At 47.6% G+C, this 16,484-nt stretch overlaps 1 protein-coding gene across 1 annotated transcript in view; it reads left to right on the forward strand.

Annotated features, from left to right (window-relative positions):
* The first annotated feature begins 3,941 nt into the window (after positions 1 to 3,941).
* SMAD1 (SMAD family member 1) overlaps positions 3,942 to 16,484 on the forward strand; it is a 63,154-nt gene continuing 50,611 nt past the window's right edge. The window contains exon 1 of the mRNA XM_028520867.2: positions 3,942 to 4,216. The gene's annotated coding sequence lies outside the window, so the exon portion shown is untranslated. The remainder of the gene's footprint in view (positions 4,217 to 16,484) is intronic.

The raw sequence follows: 16,484 nt of genomic DNA on the forward strand, positions 1-16,484 counted from the left end.
GATGGTTAGAAGGGCTGGAGAAAAACCCACAGCCGTGCTGACTGGTTTGCTCTGAATTCATGACCACTAACCTCAAATAGGCATTTGAAAGTGCTGCCAGGCAATCTGACCACGTTCTCAAGTTCATGGGCTCTCAAACTCTCCCAGAAGATAACTGTTTCCTATCTGCTCCTCTCTCTTCCAACCCCCAACATCTTTTCCCCCTCCCGGATCTCAGGGAGTCTGGCCTGTGGCCATGTCACGAGGTAGGAGAAGCAGAGAGAAGAGACGGCCCTGTGTTTCCAGCTCTGCAGCCCCGGCGCACCTGGGCCCACACACTCTGCCTTCCACCCGCTGGCTGGCTCCTCCCGGCTCTGTGGTGAGTGGGTGAAGGAGAGTCGGCTCCAGGCTCTTTAGCCCTGCTCTTCCCTCTGCTGGGGAGACGGGCAAACCTCCTCACTGGTCTTGTGGCACTCCCCCTCTCTTCAGGATCTCCTGTCAGTGAGGTTTCCCCTGCCCCTATAGAAACATCACCCCCGGCCCCATTCCCAACCCCTAGAATCCCGCCGCTTCCATCCTGCGTACCACTACCTAGCACGTTGATGTACAGGCGTGCACCACTTCACAATGGGAATACTTTCTGAGAAATGCATTCTTAGGCGATTTCATCATCGTGCAGGTATCACAGAGCACAGGCACACAGACCTAGGAGCTATAGCCTACTGTACACCGAGGCTACATGGTCTAGCCTGTCGCCCCTGGGCTACAAGCCCGTACAGCCCACCACTGTACAAAACAACACGAGATTAAATCAAGCACAAGAGAAAATGATGTAATCAAGAGACTCAGTAAACATGAGGCGTATGAGGCTGCTGCGGGAGCCACATCGCATGCTGTTTTACGGCGAACTTCTTATTTCTTCATAAGTAGAAAGAGTGCACTCTAAAGTAATGATAGAAAGTATATCGTAGTAAGCGCATAAAGCAGTAGCATAGCCGTTTATTACCGTCATGAAGTGTTACGGACCATGCGTGACTGTGAGTGACCGGCAGTGCAGTGCGGCAGGTTTGCCCACGGCGGTCACCACAAACACACGAGTAAACACATGCTATGACATCACTAGGCAAGAGCAATTTTTCAGTTCCCTTATAATCCCCCGAGACCCCCAGTTATACCCGCAGTGCTTCAGTGACTGAAGTGCCCCTCTCTGGTCCACGATGTATTTATTCATTGTCTTCTTTGGTGAAAGCAGGGATTTTTTAACTGTTTTGTTTGCTACCGTATCCCCAGTGCCTTAAACAGTCCTTGAGTTGTTGATTCAACAGATGTTTGAGGAGCCCCGATTAGGTGCCGGACTGCTCTAGGCACCGAGGGTCAGTACAGCAACGAACAGAACAGCCCCCAAACCCTGCTCCTCTGGCTAAGGAAGGAGGTGCGTAGTGAGAAGTGAGACATCCATGCCAAGCAGGGAAAGAGGATGCGAAATGCATGTGTCTGGGAGGGGTGTGCGGGGAGCATGTGATATGTTTTAGGCAGCGTGGCCAGGCTAGACCTCACTGAGAGAGCAACATTGGAGTAAGACCTGAGAGAGGTGAGGCGGAGAGGCCCATGTGGACATCTGTTAGAAGGGCTTTCTGCGGGGGAAACAGCGGGTGCCAAGGTCCTGAGGCAGCAGTGTGCCCAGGTTGTTGGGGGCCTTGTGAGGAGGCCAGGGTGACTCAAGGACGTGAGCAAGGGAGAGAGTTGGAGACCAGGGCAGAGGGGTCAAAGAGGGTGGGCAAGGAAGATGGTGTAGGGTCTTGTACACATTGTGAGAACTTACATTTTGAGTGAAACAGGGGGGGGACAATTTTGTTGTTTTGATACAATGATATTAACATACAATTCACTTTCAAGTGTTCACAATTGTTCCAATAATGTTCTTTTTTTTTTTTAAAAAAAAAGTCCACCTGGCTGGCATAGCTCAGTGGATTGAGTGCAGGCTGCAAACCAAAGTGTCGCAGGTTTGATTCCCAGTCAGGGCACATGCCTGGGTTGCAGGCCACAGCCCCTAGCAACTGTACATTGATGTTTCTCTCTCTCTCTCTCTCTCTTTCTCTCTCTTTCTCCCTCCCTTCCCTCTCTAAAAAATAAATAAATAAAATCTTAAAAAAATAAATAAAAATAAAAAAGTCCAATTTCTATTACTACTTAAAAATTACTTTCACAATGGGAAAAATCAAATTTCATAACATGTGTAGTATTAATAATGATCATTTGGGGCCACTAGGATTGCACTAAGAAAGGTCATCTGTCGGTTTAAAAAATTAACGGTTTTATAATGCCATTTTATAGCCTCCCAATCCACGATCCAATCAAGGATCACATACTGCATTTGGATATCACGCTTTAAAAAAGTAGCTTTATTGAACTAAAATTCTCACAGCATATAATTCACCCATTTAAAGTGTACAATTCAATGGCTCTTCAGCACATCCACAGAATTATGCAACCATTATCACAAACTAATTTTGGAACATTTTCATTCCCCTCAGAGAGAAACCCCATAACCTTTAGCTGCCACCACCCAACTTCCCCTGTTCACTGAAACACAGGCAACCACTGTTCTCTCCATCTCTACAGACTGGCCTGTCCTGGGTATTGCACATACAGCGAGTGGAAGCATACAGTTTCTGGAGACTTGCACGTAGCACAGTGTTTTTAAGGTTTGGACGTGTAGCATGTGTCTGTATTTAACTCATTTTTATGACTGAATAATGTTCCACTGCATGGAGATAGCACCTTCTGTGTATCCAGGGAGGGTGTTGAACAGGGCCAGTGACCCTCTAACGAGGCTCACTCCAGCTGTTGTTCCGAGGAGCAGAGGACGATGAACTGTGTCAAACGCTGCTTTCAGGAAAAATAAGATGAGGCCCAAGAATTGACCAGGAAGTGCTCGACTAGTTTAACTAAGGAGTTAGCAGACATATTCTGATCTGTAATTTATAAACGGTATTTGGCGTTTTATGGGATTTGCTGCATTTTCTTTGGATAATCAAACACAGAATGCAATAAGAATGAAGTGGTTAATAAATAAGAGTTTCAAATGGAATGTGGACACGGAAATGTATTGAACAACTGGAGAGTGCCATTATTTTACAGAAGTCTTTGATATTTTCTTTATTTGGGTGGGAATGATTCTTGTAGCTCATATAAAATTTATTCCTCAGAATAATTCTTCGTCTCTAAACATAACTTGACATTATGATAATTATCCAAGATCTCATGCCACCTCCCAGAGAGCTGACCAAGGGAAAAATTAATTCTTAACAAAAAAGTATTTTCAGTGTCTATGCAGACCAGGTAGATGAGAGCTAGTTTGTTTTATTGGGAGGGGTGACATCTGCAAGATTGTGGAAATCGGATCAAAAGTTTAGAGTGATATTGTGGCATCTGTCTCTGGAGCAAAGAGGTTGCCTACTGGAATCATTAGATCCCGAATTGGCACAAAACACACGTATTGATTCAGGGTTTGGTATAAGCACATGCAATAGTTACTAAGCTATTCAATTCTGGGTACGTGAAACTTCTTGGGCTTGCAAATCATTGCGGAGTAGGTGAGGGACAATGAAAGCTAGATCTAAATGGGATACTCTGGAAAGATAATTGGCATATATACACTCTACGTTTATGGTACGTTCTGGTGGGCACCGTGGGAGCGGTGGACGCGTGGATGAGCATTTCACAAAATAAACAGACACAGAACTTCACTTGCAGATAATGCGACAAGTCTGCTCACCAGTACTAAAGGAGGTGGAGGGAGGGAAGTTCGAACGCGCAGAGTATTTTTTTTTCCCTTTTGGAATCAATGTGGGGGGGGGGGGCGGGCCTGGGGCCGCTCCCCTCGCCGGCGGGGCCAGGAATTTGGAGAGGATCCCTGGTCGCACGGCGGCGGGCGGCGCATGGGTGCGCGTGTGAGCGAGCGAGCGGGCGGGCGAGTGCGCCGGGTATTGGCAGCGGAGGAGTGGAGGCTGGGCGGCTCCGACTCCCTGACGCCAGCGCGACCAGATCAATCCAGGCTCCAGGAGCGAGCGGGCAGGAGGAGGAAGCAGAGGCCGAGCGGCTCAGCCTGGCCGAGGCGTGGGGAAGGACTCTACGATCGCAGCGAGGCGCAGCGCCCGGCTGCCCCGACTGGGGCCGCAGGACCCCACTCTCCAGGCCACTCGTGCGCCCCGTGGACCCGCTTGCTGCCAACCCGGTAAAACGAAACAGACCCGAACCCAACTTTCTCTTCTGCTGTGTTCCCGCTGTCTCCCCTTGGCACCCTGGACTTTCCAGTGCCGCCGCCGCCTCAGTTGGGGCGGGCATCGGCCCGCAGGACTGCCGCGGTCCCCCGGGTCGGGTGCTAGCCTCGGTGGGGAGGGGGCTCTTTCCCGCGTGGGGCGGATCGGGAATCCCCCCCCCCCCATGATGGCGCCTCCCGGCCACTGGGAGAAACGAACCTGCCACCTTCTCCGCTCACCCCAACCAGCTGGGCAAGGCTCGCCTGGGATCCCCCTCGCGTCTTTGTTGGGTCTGCGGTGGGGAAGCCTGGCTCCTCGGCCCGGCCCGAGCCTCGCCCCAGCCTTACCCCCGGCCCTACCGGCACAGGACCTCCCCGGCCCCCTCCCCCTCTGCCTGCTCCCCGTTTCTCTTTCCCTTTCTGCAGCCCAGTTCAGGCCCGTCCTCGCCGCCCGCGGGCCCATTGTGTCCCGCGCTGGCCCGGGCCACCCTTGCGGGAGCTGGAGGGCGGCCGTCAGCACTGCCCTTTAGGCGCTCGGAGCCGATCACATTGGGGGGGGACACCCAGTGCCCTGGGCCCCTCTGCATCCCAGACCTGTGCCCTTCACTGCCCTAACGAACCTCTTGGGTAGAGGTCAAAGAAAGTTCGTACCGAAATTCCCTCTAATTTATTCAAAGATTTGGCGGCGGCGGCTGCACGTAATTTTTTTTCTCTTCCGCCTACACCCCCCTGCGCCTCCAAGTGTCGTCTCATTCCTTTCCCTTGACCGGATTCGATTGCCTCACTGCAAGTGTATTTGTGAGTTCCCTGTTGAACAACTGCTCATTTACTCTGCTCCCCGGCTTTGGAAGGGTTTCTCGGGGTTGTTTCTGCAGAAGGTGGGGGTGGTGGGTGTGAGACAGAGAGAGATGTGGGCTTGTTTTTCTAGTTGCTTAATAAATATGAAGGCTTAAAGGCAGAGCGCTTCCTTGATGTCCTTAGGAAGGGAGGAGGAACAGATGCCTGCCGGATCTCACAACTGCAGTAGCTGCGGCTTTTGTTTATTGGGAGGCGCGCACGATTTTTTAAATACACTGCGCGAGATAACCGGGAAGGCGCTTCCCTTCCGAAAATGAGGCGCGTCTGAGAACCTGCTCCCGAGAAAGCACCGTGTTCCTCGAGTATTGTGACAACCGGCCTTTTTCTTCCTCCTGGCGGTCTCTGATTTCCATTGTATCGGAAGTTTCCAAGTAGGTGGAATGATTCTGAAGTTGCACGATTTCTGTATGTCTTTCCTGTTGCTGACACATGCCTTTATTTCGGAACATATCTCGCTCTGCCTGCCGGCCTGGCGTGGATAACATGCCTATTACATTCAGTGACACAATGAGGAAAGTGTTCTCTGCCTGTGGTGATTGTTCGCTCTGTCGATGATTACCACTTCACGTTTTATTGGAGGTAGAGGAGCTGTATGGGAACTACTATTGAAAAGGAACCGAGTCTGAAGCAAGGTTTCCTGCCCCAGCATTTTCAATTAGGATAAATATTTTGCATCCATGTTACTGCGATGTAGGCGCCGGGCTTACATATGCTGTACTGATTTAAGTGTGTGTGTCCTCCCCGCCCCCTCCCTCTTTCCCATTTGCAGTTATTTGATATTTCTGTGCAGGTGGTGTACATTTGTGTGATACTGCAGTTCTTAGGAAACTGCAACCAGGGTCGTGAGATGATTTTCTAAAGGTGGGCGACGCGGGAGCCTCCCAGGGATCCAGGCTGGATCGGGTTTCTTCTGAGGGTCGGGATATGTCCTTGCGTTAGTGTTGTCCCCTGCAACCATAGGTATGTAACCAAACCCATTTTTCCTTTTTGCATCATCCTTTGGTTTTATATACCCTTGAAGAGCGGATGACCTCTGCATTAGAAAAATGACAGTTTTAGGCAATTGAAAATGTTAACCTTTTACACCTCTCAAAATTTCATTTTTTTTCTACTAAGTTCATTAAAGCATTAAGAGGAAGTCTCATCTTCCAAATACATTTACTAGTTCAGAACTAAATTTCCGATTGTGATTTTGATTTCTAGTAATTCTGGGTTCAAGATAAAACTTAATAACTTGGTTAGATTGGAGAAAGAATGAACTTGAGTGTAATTAGACGAGTGTATTTAAGCCGCAGTCGCCGACATGATCGGGGCCAAGTTGTGTGTGTATAGAAGATCTCATTTGTGTAGTCTTACAAGGCTAATGGAGGCATCATTGAGGCTTTATAAATAATGTAAGTTGTGTATAATGTGGAGTCTCCAGAGGCAGCAGAGAAAGCATCATTACCAGCCTTTTCAACCTGCTCGAGATCTTAAATTGATTTACAGCACTGAACTGGCGCAAAATGATACATCAGGATGACATGGGGTCAGCCTGTAAAAGTCTATGATGTCAGCCTATTAGTTCAGTCATCATAATTAAACCATATTACAGGGGCAGCTAAGCAGGAGTCTGGCATTATACCTCAGATATGGGTGGTACATAGGTTTTGTTTACGATGGAAAGGCTGAACCGGCCAGGAATGCTGGTGTTTTAGAAGGCTTACAGCACTGAATTTCTGAAAAAACTGACGATAAATGCATGGGTGTTCAGTCTGCAGGTGTAAGCAGCTTTCCGTGTGGCAGTGGAGAAACAGATGCTTGGGAGCTGCTGATTAGGACCTTTGCAGCTCTGGCCCCTGTACGGAATCATGCCTCCTGTGCGCTTGAATCTAACTTGGCCTTTGGGACCTTCTAAAATATCAGAGGACCACCTACTTCTTATCTCTGATCCTTTTATTAGTGCTGAGCTGCCGTGGATTGATGTATCAGCTGACGTGTTATTTTTTTTTTAACTAGTCGTAGTTCCCAGGCCTCCCCTGAAAACAAAGATAATTGAACCGAACGCAGGGACACTTCAGGGAAAGACCCCAGTTTTTTTGCTTAGGTTTCTGGCAGTCCCTGTTCAGTCCGTGGGTCATCTAGGGCTGCGCTGTCCGGTGAGGTTGCCTTAGCCGCAAGTGGGTATTTCAACTAAAATTAATTAGAATTAAATAAAAATAAAAATCCGTCTTCTCAGGAACACCAGGCACCTTTCGAGTGCTCAGCAGCCACGTGTGGCCTGTGGCTGCCATATTGGACAATACTGTACAGAACACGGGAGGAGGCTCCTTTGGACAGTGCTGCTCTGGGATTTTGTTTCTCTTCGTCCGCCTTTTCTGCTTATCATGCAGCTACTTCTCTGCTTGCTACCTCTGCCGATGAGTTTGTGGGGTCGAAACCCATCGTTGCTCCTTGTTTAGATCTACCGAGGGAAGCTCCTGCGTAAAACGAGGTTGACTTTTCTGTGCGTTACATTTCTCATGGGTGTCGTGGGTTCTCATCTGATTTAGAGACATAATGATCGCTAGCTTTTTTCCTGAGTTTTTACTGTTTCCTCGTTTTTATTTTTTTTATTTGTATTTTTTTTTAATCTCCACCAAAGGACATGCTTATTGATTTAGAGAGAGGAGAAGGGAGGGAGGAGAGAACCACCACCAGAAACACCACCGTGGGAGATGGTGCCCCTACCTGGCTCCCCAGCCTCGCACCTGAGCCAGCTGAAGCATACCAGCCAGTGCTGTTGCCTTGTTTTTAATACTCCCGTCTCATTTCAGCCTCAGAACTTTTCTAAGTACTTCTGTAAGTCACATTTTACCAGTAAAGAAACCGAGTTCAGAATGATTCACTGTCTTGCCTCAGGCTACATAGCTAGTGATTATAAGAGTCTTAACTTGTAACTGTATATGTGTTTATATTTATATATTTATATATTTATGTGTTTATGTTTATATATTTATGTGTTTATATTTATATATTTATACACACACACACACACACACACCCATATTTGTCTAGAATACCCAAATGATCATTGTTCTGCTGGACTTAATTACTCGATTATAGGCATGACTTGGCTTTTATTTTTTAGGCCTTCAGACAAAGTTTGTGCTGTTGTGTTCTCCTTGGCTGTCTCCTTTTAAGTGTTTGAAAGACAGGAAACACAGTGTTAATTTGTATGGGAGCAGGACATAACTGGAAGGACACATCTGATGTAAAACTCTTGGGTCTCAAAGCCAAATTAGTTTGATCTCTGCTTTTCTCCATCATTCCCAGCACTTTTCCCTCATGTTTTTCCTGTATAACCACATGCTGATGGTGCCGCAGAAGAAAGTTCTAGTAGTTCGGTTTGTCTCATCAAAATTTGTCTTCCCTTAGCCAGTAAACACTGCACCTTGAGAGAATATAGTTCACTGCAGATTCCTTCAAAAAAAATTTTTACATTTAATGTCTACTTTGGTATAGTCTTGTAGTTCAGTTGCTTTTAACTTTTTTGGTTTTTTTGGACAGGGTTGTTTAAGAATCCAATGACATCAGGGATCCAGTACGTTCTCACCCCTGTCCTCCCATTCAGAACTGCTCGGCGGCGGCCCTGGTAATAAGCCCGTGGGTTCGCTGAAGTCCACACATCACACGATACTTCAGGTGAAGGACACCAAGGGCCCGTCTTGCCAAGTTCGTTTGTAAACACTCAGATTTGTAATTTCCTTTACAGAGGACAGAGCTATTTAATGCCGAAAAGCTGCTTTGAGGACTTTCTCATTCAGTGGGTTCCTATCAAGTTGAGCACTCGGAGGCCCAGGGAAGATGGGGGTCTAAAAGTCACTCCTCCTGCGATCGCCAGGGGGGAAAAGCCAGGACCTGGGTCCTGGGTCCTTCTTCCCCTAGTTCAGTTCCCATTGGTCTGCCGTGTTTTCCCGCCGTATTTTCCTGCCGTGCTGCTGGAGCCGGTTCGAGCACCCCCAGCACACTGTAATTGGGGGAGGGGAGAAATGCGGAATTTTTGGTATGCTGCTGACTTTTTGTACTTAACGTTGTTTATGCCAAGTAGGAATCAAGTCCGACAACTTCGGAGATAGGTTTGCCTTTCTTCTTTTTTTTTTTTTCCGTTTTAGAGATAGCAAAGAAATGTCCGGTGCATGATTTAATCAGTGGGACGTTACCGGAAAATGGGTGGTTCAGGATTGTACGAAGTTCGCGTTAAGTCGGGCAGCTCTATACGACTCTCCCGCCTGACTTTCAAAAACAAGTCGCACCCTTAACCGAAAGCTGAAGTTTGGGGGGTGATGAGGGAAAGAATTAGAAAGATCTGAGGAGAAAAACGGTAAATAAAACAAGGTAGAGCAGTTGGATGTTGAAGTATGGAATGACATGGAGGCTGCTGAAGTGTTCTCTGTGATTGTACTTGGAGTACGTGGTTTCTCTTTTTCCATTTTTAAAAAAGTCATTACTGGTGTATTATAGAGGATGCCCCCGAGGAACAGCCAGACGGAAGCGATGCCCAGGGCGAGGTCTGGAGCAGGGGCAGAGCGTCCCTGCCCTCTCCAGGCCTGCCGCTGCCACCACGCCTGCCACCACACCTGCCACACACCTGCGTGTCTTCCCCAGCCCGGCAGCCCTGCTTTTACTTTCTGCTACTGGCCTTAGCAGGGCGCGCTCTGGTAACGAAGGGAGGTGTCTCCGTTTGCCCCGAGCTGAAACCTCTTGTCTCTGTATAGCCCTTGTCTGCTGTTACCTGGCAGGGCAACTGTTCGGTCCAGTCTGGTGGTCTGTCTTCTGATTTGCCACAAAAACACCTGAAAATATTTTTTTTAACCCGCTTTCTGGAGTAGCTTCCTTCAGGAAAAACAGCTAAGCTAGGGAGTGCGAATGTCCTCCCTGAACATCTAAATTAAAGTCTTCATTTCGGTGTACATTGTTTAGGATAGTATACAACTAGTTCTGTAGGCGAAAACCTAAGGCTGACAGCGACTGCAGGCTGACTTGCCGAAACCAGCAAGCTCCGCAGAGCAGTCATTAGCATAAGGGAAGCGACCTTTCAGACGGGAAGGGCCAGCAGTTTCACAAATGGTCCAACTCCCGTGACTACAGCAGATTTTTAGGGAGGTCCTGGGAGCTGCAGTATGTGAGCGGGTTAGCGTCTTTGTAATGTTTGTTACAAGCGAACATCAGGACTTTAGGGAAGAGTCCCTCTTGGAAATAAAGCAACAAACCGTCCGAGGTTCCCGGGAATCGGTACCTGGCGATTCTACCTAATGTCTTTTCTGCTTGGGTCCTCGGGTTCACACCCAGAGCCTGATTCCCTCGGGAGAGCTGAGTCCGTGGTGTGGTAGGTTGGCTCTTAAGTAATTTTCGTGGCAACAAGCCCGCATTTAAGGTAACACATACACAGGCAGCAGTTAGTTACACATCTGTTTGCGTCTGAGCTCAAAAAGCAAGTAGATGGATAGTGTGTCGTGTTTGGGAAGAGGAGGACAGAGTAGTCTAGCTTTTGAGGCAAAAGTATATTTATAGACATTATTTTAATGCTTTATTTGTAGTTTCCCCTTAATTTTAGGGCCTCTGTGCTATACATTTTTTTCCCTACAGTCTGAGATAGAGTGTAGTTACTCAGACTTTTCATTTATTTACCTCCCTTGTCTGTCTTTTATGGTTTCTTTGCAGTGTTATTATGCAAAGTGGAAGCATTTCAGACCTTTGTCTTTTTCTTTCAGTTTCAAACACAGGGAAAAGGGAACTAATTATCTTAAGTATTGTAATTAGGCATTAAATTAAATTAGTTAGGTAAATGCATGATCTTTTGTTTAGATTGAAAGAAAATGTGTCATGTTAATGGAAAAGGGCTTTTAAACCTTCTTATTTGATAATTTTGATGTAGTATTTAATGAGTACATGCTTCATTATTCAATGAATATTTATTAGTTCTGAGTGGCTGAGTCGTTGGCGAGAAGACACAAAAGTGAAAGACTAAATGCACCCTGGCCGGGTGGCTCAGTTGGTTGGAGCTTCATTCTGAGCCCCCAAAGGCTGTGGTTCAATCCCCCGTCTGGCACCTTTGGGAGGCAGCCACCCATGTTCCTCTCTCACATCCATGTCTCTTCCTCTCCCCCTCTCCCCCTCCCCGCTCCCCTCCCCCTCTCTTCCTCTTTAAAATCAGTTAAACATTATCAGGTGAGGATTTTCTTTTTAAAGATAAATCTAAAAAAATTAAACGCAACTACATTGCAACAGCTGGTGTAAGGTAACCAAGGAGCGAGTTGTACAGACAGCTGCCGTGAGGACCACTGTGGCATGGGAGGGCCTGTCGGTGTGCACAGAGATGGGGGGGCGATGTTCCGGGCGGAGTCTGGCGTGGCGGGCTCCCGAGGTAAGGACTCCGGAGGGAAGCTCTGTCCGGTAGAACTTTCCATGGTCATGGCCGTGTTCTGGACTGGCACTGTCCGACACTACTGCCACGAGCCACACGTGGGTACTGAGCACTTAAAATGTGGCTCGTGCCGAGAACTGCATTTTAGATTTTAATTAGTTTATGTTGAAATGGCCACCTGTGGCTGTCCTGTTGGACAGCATAGATCAACAGGCTGGTGAGCAGCTCTCCCTGACCACAGTAGATATTCCTGAGGGGCCAGTGTGGTGAGATGGGGGAGAGATTCAGCAACATTAAGATGGGGTGACAATTTCTGGGGGGCCTTAGAGTACCAGAATAAGGATACATTGGAAGTCACTGAAGGTGTTTGAATATGCAGTTTAGATTGATTGGCTGGGGTAGAGTCCATATGCCAGGAGATTATAAGAAAGCTATTTGATTTATGTATCGTATGAGGTGGGTTTTGTGAGTAAAAATATACTTGCTGGTTGTCTGGCTATAGAGGTAATGGGAGAGAGAGAAGGCAGAGATTATTCTTAAGCTTGCAACCTGAGTGCCTAGAAAAGTAATAAAGCTTTTACTTAAGAATAGGGAAGAACTACCTGTAGAAGGAATAAAGCTTTGTGTGAATGATGTTAGAACTGACGGGTTGAATTTAAGGTGGGGTAGGGGGTGTCTAGGTGTCTGCAGGCAGGTTGGAGATACAGACTGAGCAGAAGCTTCGAGAAGGGCTTGGGGCTTTAAGTATAGATTCCCAGCCGTGACTGACTTTGGGAATGATGGTTGAACTTCTGAGAATGGCGGGTATTTTGAGAGAATCATGAACAGAGAAACAAAGAACTGACGGTTGACTCTTCCACTGAAATCCACACTTGGGAATTAGGAGAAGGGAGTGGTATGTTTGAGGGAGACAAAAGAAGGAACTGGAAGAAAGGTGTGGAGTCCGAGGAGCAGTTAAACCAGGAAGTCAAGGGAAGAGAGATTCCAGGACTAGTTCCGAAGGGAAACAGCAAGTTCAAGGTGAAGGAGGAAAGGCCAGGGTAATCAGGCAAATGCAGTTGAGGCAAAGAGACTTAGTGTGCTGAGAAATGAGGACTAGATTCTTCCGATTCCCTCAGGTGACTTGTTTCAAAATAGGTGAGCCCTGTCGGTATTTGAAGGTCGAGGGGAAGCAGTTAATGGACAGAAACAGAGATTGGTGGAGTCAGTGGTCCCCAGGTGAGGAAGTACTAGCCATGGTGGAGCTGGAGAGCTGATTGACAAAGAAGCAGACAGCAGAGCCCATGTTGGTGCCAATTTTCCCAGTAGGGGAGGAGGCAGGGCTCTTCGTTGGGCTGGGGAGGCCAGGGAATCGGCAGATGGTATTGGAAGATTGGAATAATGGAGTTTTGGAAAAACTGCTGGAGACTTCAAAGTCAAAACGGTAGGGGGAGGCCTGGGGTGAAGCTTGACGTGGCCATAAACAAGACTAGGGAACCGCAGCTCCCGGCGTGACCCGGTGGCGTGGGAGCAGATGGGAGGGAAATGTCGGTAGAGCTGGTGCTGGCTGAGGGACGGGAAACCGGCTGAGAAGTGAGGCCCTAGAACCTGGATGTTTGGGTTTAAGTCCGAGCCCCCAAAACTCAACTTGCTTTTCGTAACCTTGGGAAAGCTTACCTGCCATTAACATCCGTACCTTCCTTTTTCCTCATCTGAAAAAGAGGGGTAACAGTGCCAGCCTCATGATCAATTGCAAAGGAAATGAGTTACACTTTTGCATTTTGTCAAATCTAAGATGCTGCCAACCGTGAGGCATTATTTCATGACCCCCTGATGGGAAAACGGTCGGTTAGACGTGCCGGGCTGTCGATGACAAGTGTCCTGGTTTTGGAGGTGAAGGCAGGAGGTGCGTCTTCCAGTCACTGAGTACCGACTGCACGGGGCATGGGGGCTGGCATGCAGCAAGCACTCGGAAAAATGTTAGCTATTTATAAAAATCAATGTGATTTTAGAGCCTAGAATGTTAATGAGAGAGTATTGGATCCAGTCTAGATAAGGGGGTCACAGGTCACGAGGAGTCTAATGGACCGAATGAATTGAGAAGAAGAGTTAAGCAAGGGGGATGCCGGTAATGAAATTGTGAAATACCAAGTTTGGGAATTTGTAGCTGGAGCCTTTCCCTGACAGTTGTAGATGAAGGTTTTTAGGAAAAGTGTAGAAATTGAACTAAGAGAAGAATGCCTGAAAATGCTTTTAAAAAGTTATTTACATTGCCTAGAGAAGCGATTTTCAACCTTTTTCATCTCATGGCACGTATAAACTCATTACTAAAATTTTGCAGCACACTGAAAAAACAGTGTCAGACCGACAAAAAAATAGGTGCAATTTTGATTCACACTGGATGGCTATTGTTGCTTTGGTTGTTGTCACTTTTTTAATTTGACAATCTAAGGGAAAGGAGGTCCCTGACTAAATATTCAAGTATTGCATGTTTTAAAAATTCTGGTGGCACACTGGTTGAAAATCACTGGCCTAGCGCTTTAAAAAAGTAAGCGTTCTGAATTTATCAATGGCTTTTCTTACAGCGTTCGTTATGGTTTAAAAAACTTTTCTGTTTATTGGAGTAACATATGCTCAGTGCAGAAAGATCCCGGTACGGATTCTTGCCATAGTGTCAGAAGGAACGTGGGGGTTGATTTGTGCCATCCCAAGAGGTGGGGAAGTAAGTGTTAATCACCAGCTGTAGAGCCCTTCTCAACGGGACTCCCGCGGCAGAGGAAGCCAGAAAGGAAAAACGTACAGATTTGACAGCATTTATGTGACCACAAATGACCAAGTAGACACTCACAAACATAATCTTTTAGGTAACAAATTTATAGCAAGCGACTGTTCTTTGTAAGAAATTTGTTGAGTGAATTAGGAACACCATTGCTGTAGAAAAATCGGTCAAGGATGTGAACAAGCAATTCACAAACAAACAAACAAAATGCAAGCTGCTAATAGCCATAAAATGTTTTGCTGTGTCCTGGATCCTACTCTTCAGTGGAATGGGGTTGAAGTTGTCTTCTCTTTTTACCTTCTTGTTTTACTGTTTGTGAACTGGAAGGTCCCAGTCTGGGAAAACTGGCCTTTTCTCATTGCAGGAAGAGAAGCCAAAATTTCCCTGCCTCTTAACAGAAGCGGGTGTTCCAAGGAGGTACCCCTCAGGGCCACCAGTTATGTGCAGTTTCTCAGTCAGCTGGCACGAACGAGGAACCTCGACGACACTGGTGGTTAATACGGCACGTGGAAGTGAGCCTCGCTGTCCCCTACCCGAGTGGCAGTACTGCAGTTGCTTTATCGTGACATTTTCGTACTCTTATGAGACCCAGTGATGGCCTTGGAGTGTGGATCTGGTGCTTGAGGTGGACTAGTTTATGAGTTGTTCGAGTGAGAAAAGTTCTCCCATGTAGTACAACCTCTTACAAATCGAGAACCATTTACAAAGTTAGGCATCAGCATTTAATTTGCTAGGTTTTCTCTTAAGAATAACGGTCAGGGTTGTGTGTGTAAAAAGGCTTCACGGCCCTGGCTGGTGTGGCTCAGCCGGTGAGCTGGTTAGAGCGTTGTCCTTGCAAACTGGAAGGTCATGGGTGTAATTTCTGGCCAGGGCGCAGGCCTAGGTTGCGGGTTCAGTCCCTGTCAGGGCACGTCCAAGAGGGGACCAACCGATGTCTCTCTCTCTTTCTCTCTCTTTGATATCTCCCCGCCCCCTTCCTCCTCCCTCTGTCCCTCCCATGTCCTCTCTGTAAGATCAGTAAGTGTATCCTCAGGTGAGGCTAAAAAAAATAAATTATAAAATTAAAAAAAAAATACAAAAGGCTCTCCCTATGCTGCCGTTAAACAGTCGGCTGGGGACTAGTGGGGCCTTCCCTGTGCCTAGTGCACGGTCTCCCCAGCAGTGAGTGAGCTCCTGCCCAGCCAGCAGGCAGACTCAGATCTGTCGGCGTCTTCTGCCTCACCGTCTTCTTTCTTTCACACGGTCTGTAAATGTTTCCGAGTGGCACGAGGAGGGCTCAGCATGGCAGCCTGTCACTACCACCCCCCACTCTAATGTCCTCCCTGGGCCGACTGGAGTCAGGACCCTACTCTGGGGGGCTCCGCTCAGACCCACCCCCCAAACTCTTTAAGCTGAGTTGGGGAGAGAAGATGAGCTCCGGGAAGATGAAAGGAGTCATGATGGTGCCGTGAGCACCGCTTTAGAAATGATACACATTCAGCCCTGTTCAGGCCCAGGACAGCCGATTGTATACAGCTTGCCTCTCGGCCAGCGCAGCTTCCTGTTCTGCTTGCTGTCCATCGCTGGCTTTGCAGTCCGGCGTAATTAATAATGACTCTTCTTCCCCGGTACTCGGGTCTGTGTGCCTCTGTTTGGTTTGTTCAGGCTTGAGGGAATGTGTGAGTGGTTTTCAGTGTGTTTCTGTTAACTGTGAACAAAATTATCTTATTTAAATGATTGGCATCCAAGCTCCATGTACAACATGTATTCACATTTATTTATTTTTAATCCTCACCCAAGGATATGTTTATTGATTTTTAGAGAGGGAGGACGGACTGAGGGAGGGAAGGAGGAAGAGGGAGGGGGAGAGAGCGAGAGAAAGGGAAACATCGATGTGAGAGAACCATCCTGTGTGCGCCTGCCTCCATTGGGGATCAGCCCGCCCCTCGGGTGTGTTTCCTGACTGGGGATTGAACCTGCAACCTTTTGGAGTATGGGGTGACAACCAGCTCTCCAGCCAACTGGGCCGCCTGGCGCAGGCCAGCATGTATTTGCACTTAACCATGAAGGGCTTTGTCATGTGAAGTTGCACAGGTGGAGATGTTGGTTTATGTTGCCAAAAGCATCCTTTTAAAAAGGTGCTCCCCCACTGTGGGGGTTCTGCTTTTTATTAAGCTGATTTTAATCAGTTCAGCAGGTGTTTCGTGCCTCCCTACAGCGAGGCCAGCCCTGAGCCCTGTTTTGGGAGGAACAGAGAAATAAAT

This window comes from Phyllostomus discolor, chromosome 8, assembly GCF_004126475.2.
Source record: "Phyllostomus discolor isolate MPI-MPIP mPhyDis1 chromosome 8, mPhyDis1.pri.v3, whole genome shotgun sequence".
Taxonomy (NCBI): Eukaryota; Metazoa; Chordata; class Mammalia; order Chiroptera; family Phyllostomidae; genus Phyllostomus; species Phyllostomus discolor.